Raw genomic sequence first — 5373 nt, 5'->3', positions numbered from 1 at the left:
TGGTCATTCCTATGCTTAGTGTGCTGTAAGTCATGATGCTTGATGCTATTTGAATTAGAGTAGGGAATAATTTTGAAATGATTAAATTTTTACTTGCTCTGGTTTTGGTGTGTTCATTTATGTTTATTATTTGCATTTGAAATTTCTTGGAATTTACTTCATAAAAGAAGATTTCCATTTTATAATTTTTGAATGATGAAAAAACATCAGAAAAGAAGCAACTCAACTCCAACTACTTAGGGAATTGGACGATTCAGAGAGATTGCATTTTGTCATGACTTATTGGATCTTGTTATACACTTAAGATTCTATTCCCTCCCAGTTTTATATTTCTATATTGTTGACATTGAAATCATTAATCTTTCCATCCTTGTACTACTTTTGGTGTTATTCCATAGATGTCTACAAATTGATATGTAGGAAATTGACCATCAATTCTTAGTAGCTAGTTATCTGATTCATACAGTTGCTTTTGAGAGAGAGTAGAAAAGTGATTTCCACATAAAATATCTATATTTCATTGTAAGATCATTGCATTTAACATGAAGTGGCTTAGATTTTTATTTATGTAATAAATAGGCATCGAAGAAACAATCTCAGAATTTTATTTTATTTTTTAAGGAAAAAAGTGGCAAGCCACTGTAATATTTTATTAAAACTGATTCAAAAAGGTCAACTAGGAAAGAATCAGTGAAGATAACCTAGTTTCATCCCTTATATACATAGATTTTATATAATTTCATGGAACTATTGACAAAGTATAATTGTAAAAGGGTGAAACAACTACCACTTGATCTCACCAAAAATGTCAAATAAACGACATTAAAATTCTTGTGAACAATGGTTGGTCACAATATCCACAAAACCTGATAAAAATGCCCAGCAACACACCTTTCACACACAGCTTTGAACATTTGCATTGGTCATTCCTTGATCGACAATATTGCAATGATTTTAGAAGACATCTACTAACAGACTACAGTGTCATTACAACTACTTTATAACTTACTCTTTGTATTTCTACTGTACAATGTTGTATCGGAGATGCTATTCATAAATCAATCAACAAACTCAAGCAGTTAATTCTTAAAAAATTGTTGTCGACCACCAATTCCTTCCCATCCGCTCTTTGAACCTTGAAAAGAAAATTTACATATGGTTTGTCTGTTGCTGTGCAATTATTATAACTAATCACCTTGAGTATATTTGTGATGGTAGGTAACTAATTAGAGTTAGCACATGCTGGCTCTTGGTTATTGACAATGAAATTGTTATTATTCTCCACTTGGGAAAATCCATCTCCATTTAAAACTATCTTTTCCTGTTGCTTGTCAAGACTTTGGCCTACTTGCTAATCTTCCTCCTCATCCTTCTGCTTTACATGCCTCCCAAGGCTAGGGTATCCTTTCTTTGAAACATTTAGTTCTCACCCACTAGGAAGAGTGTATTCCTTTCCTTCTACTCTTGTTTTACTATCTTATTCAAGCACAAGTGGAAACTCTTTGTTCCATTTCCCTTTACAGGCTCAGAAGAAGCAGAATAGGATGGCTTCTTAGATTTTGTATTCTAGTATAAATGCTATGTCTCTTCAATCCTGTTAGAATTATTCTCTACATCAAGCCCCTCAGTAGACTTTGCAATGTCTTGAGAGCTGATTGGTGCTCCTTCAACCTTGCCTAGATTTTTTGAAACAAAGATGAAGGAAGTTTCATTCAAATAATGGATGGATGAGAACACATAACACTTGAATGGAAATAAGTGTTAATTTTTTGCACATAATTTGTTGAGTCTTGGTAGCTTATTATCTGAAGCTCCACAAGACTGATAGATTTTGTATAGGTTATAATAAATCTTCTCATGGACAGTAACAATATCAAATAGTGGCTTCTAGCCTTGGTTCAAAAGGAAAGGCATATACAAACTTCTTGATATCACAGCCTCCAGGTAGAGAACAAGGAAATTCTAGCCATGAGTTTTCTATAATGTTACAAAGTACTAGACTACTAAATTCACAAGAACTTATGCAAATCATCATCAAGTTATCATAAGCTATACAATTGAGGTCAACTTTCTTTCCAAAGTATCAATGAGACATCAAAATAGGCATTGCTATAGCTTGCTTCCATTCAGAATTTGCCTCATCAAATTCCCATACTATCACTGTTGAACTCTTGAAAAAATCAAACAACCAACATATGCCCCCTACAATTCACAATGTCTAAAGAGTACTCAAGAGTTGGATGTGATAAAGGAGGAAGCTCATACCACAAGCCTTTGTGAGTATTACAGGCCACTACATTACCTCCTCTATTTAAAAAAAAAAAAAGACTATTTCTTCTTTGCCATTTGCTGATGTCAAGATAGAAGGATACTCTTTTGAAGGACTATGCTAAACATCAAAAGAAACAATATTACCCCCTTTGTTCAGGAAGTACATAATTCCATCATCATTGCTAATATTTTTCTTCAAGCATGATCTTTCACACTTTTCCTTCATGTTCCAACTTATAGATGGTTTGCTCCATTTGCAGGTTGATGAATCATAGACTTTATTCACAAAAGTAGGGAAAAAGCCATATATGACAGTTACCTTGTAAGACTTTCTATAGGCAACCATGGCAACTGCATGTATTGTCTCGATGATGTGTAAATTTGGTAGTTTACAACACTGTCTTGTGAGAGGATTGCAAACAATGAACTTTCCATAAGCTGACTCAAAAAAAATTAGACCTCTTGCAAATGCTATTGGTTTTGACATGCTTTTGCTAAGCATGTGAGGGATTTTAATATGGTGCCATTTGTACACTTTTGTGTCATAAAAAATTCCTTCAAACTTTGAATCTACCATGTAGAACCATGGCGCTCAGGATGGCACCTCTGAAGGAGCATGCAAAAAACTTGGAGTATCTAATGTTGAATTTTATCTTTTGCACACTAAACAGAAACTGAACAACTTAGATACAGGAAACCTTGCTAGCACCCTATCCAATAATTCTTCATGAAATTTTCCCCATGACAACTTATCCATGACATACATTTCTCCTGTAGAGATGGAAATTTTGTCCTCCTCTTCTTTGCTGGGCTACTTTCATTTTGAGAGTCTAGCATACTTCTTTTGTTCACCTCTATAGCATTCTGGTTCTCCGTTGAAATCTCATTATTTGATGAGATTTTAGGAGAAAATTTGCACATGGAGAAATTATAGCACAGATGTCAAGAATGCAAGAGGTCAAATGTTATTGAAGAAACCCTCAAACCCTAAGCATTCAAGATCTCATTGTACCACCTTCGGGCTTCATCCAGGCACCCTGATAAGAAGCAACTAATATATCCATACCAGAGAGTTGGGTTCAAAAATGATTTCCTCATATTCCTCCCCATCAAAATATTCTTCAAAAAAGACACTTATTAGATGGAACCCACTGACATGTTTGCTTTCCAGAATGTTTGTTCCAGAATGTGGGCTCCCCTCTTTTGATGCAATGTTAATGTGGGTGAATAGTTGCTCAACAACATCTTATTATGTCGAAGTCCCATTCATAGCTTGAAAATTAAGCATGAGAAAGTTGTAGAGGTTTAAAAAGGCACCTTCATGTGATTTCCCAAGGTATAACAATGGCAAAGCACTACAATAGCAAAAGAAGAGAAATACCTGATTAGATTTCCACAATCCATTAGACTTTTTTATCTTTTTCTTCTGGATGTGATTTGGCACCTTCAAATTTTTTCATTCTTGCATTCTCTCATCCTGATGATGGATCACAGAGTGTGATCCAAAACATTGATGCTAAAAAAATGAACACAATCAAATTCAGAAGCAAAAGATAAAAAAGAGAAATACCTGCTGAATTGACTCTGAAAAGAAAAAGCTATGTTTGACATGTAAGGCAACAACACCAATGAAGATAAAATGTCTTTGGATTCTCTTCCAAAGCAAAGTAGAAGATGATTTATCCCTCGAAGTTAATTTCCCACAAAAGGAGGTGGGAAGAGTATCTTCAATCAAGTTCGCAACTTTGTTGTGCACATTTGACAATCCTGCTTCTGTAGCTGCTTCTTCCACTTCTTCATCTTCTAGAGAAGGCTTCCGCTTCTTTCTCCCTCTCTTTCCAGCACTACTGTAACTTTTCTCAAATTCTCTTACAATGTCAAAGCATTCTTTAACATTATGAAAAAGTTTCCAGGTGCTAGAACTCTCTAGCCAACCCTACCTTTTAACAAGATACTCCACCTTGCCCCTGCGAAAGTGTTTCTTGCAAATGGATTCAACATCATAAAACCCTTCTCCCATCATGCTAGTGCTATTTTCTATGACCTCACCACCATTTTCATCAGTGTCTTTATCTTTAGCATTCGATGAAGAATTTTTTGGGGAAGTAGATTTAAGCCTCGGAGAAGTCCTCAAGATCATCTCTTTGTCCTTTTTCTTTTGACCTCGCTAGCTTTGCTACTTTTTCTTCTTTATTAAAGTTACAGTTGGTGAAGCATTTTTTTCTTGTTCTTTCCATGTCTTTGGCTACCTAGAAATCCATTATTTTCATAGTAGCTTAACACTCTAAGCTTCAGCCTCCCATTAATGCAAGCAGGAATTCTTATGAAGCTCAATTAAAATTTTAAGAGTCTTGTACTTTTCAATTATGGGTATTGGATGAAATGATTAGAGGAACAACCCATCACAACCCATGTTTGAAAGGGAGTCAGTAACTTGATTTCCCTCCCTTAATGTATGTGATATGCAAACACCATGAAAATTATCTAAGAGCCCCCATATTTGGATGAGGATGTATTTTAATTTCCAAGAATAAATTTTTCTATGAATACAAGCATTTATAATTATAGAAGAGTCACCTTTAATATGCAACGGCCAAAAATTACCTTGTTTGGCTAAAATGAGACCAGCTAGTAGAGCTTGGGCTTCTGCAATATTATTTGTACCAATAGGCAAAGGGTAAGTTGTAAGTGCCACAAATTGACCATTAGAGTCTCTATGCATGCACCCAGACTAGAATTTCTAGGATTGCCTCTTGATGCACCATCAAAATTTAGTTTCCAATATCCTATCCGGGGGTCTCCAAGTTAGATTTCTTCAAGATAAGGGAGAAGAAGTTGTGCTATTGATTTTCCAACCATTTGGAATAAATAACAATTTCCATTTCTGAATCACTTGAGAGTCCCAAGAGGTAACAACAAGGTTGAATTTTGAGTTTCTCAAACTTGTGTTTGTCACCTCCGATATAGATCTTTCAATTCTTTCCTGAACTTTTTCTAAGTGTTGGTGTAAATACGTACTTTACTATTTACACTTACTTAAGTTTACTTAGGTTAATGCATTAGTTAATTATTTTGCATTATTTTATTATTTTTATTTGTGAG

General features: G+C 34.8%; 2 pseudogenes; both read right to left on the bottom strand.

Moving 5' to 3' along the window:
* Positions 1–1020: 1020 nt before the first annotated feature.
* Positions 1021–1859, bottom strand: LOC149539463 (uncharacterized; annotated as a pseudogene).
* A 14-nt stretch (positions 1860–1873) lies between these two features.
* LOC149539462 (F-box only protein 13-like) lies at positions 1874–3192 on the bottom strand (annotated as a pseudogene).
* Between the last annotated feature and the right edge of the window lie 2181 nt (positions 3193–5373).

The sequence above is a fragment of the Cupressus sempervirens genome, chromosome 9 (assembly GCF_028749045.1).
Source record: "Cupressus sempervirens isolate cs-2001-9-10 chromosome 9, ASM2874904v1, whole genome shotgun sequence".
In the NCBI taxonomy this organism is placed as follows: Eukaryota; Viridiplantae; Streptophyta; class Pinopsida; order Cupressales; family Cupressaceae; genus Cupressus; species Cupressus sempervirens.
This window is presented reverse-complemented; position numbering and strand designations above follow the sequence as displayed.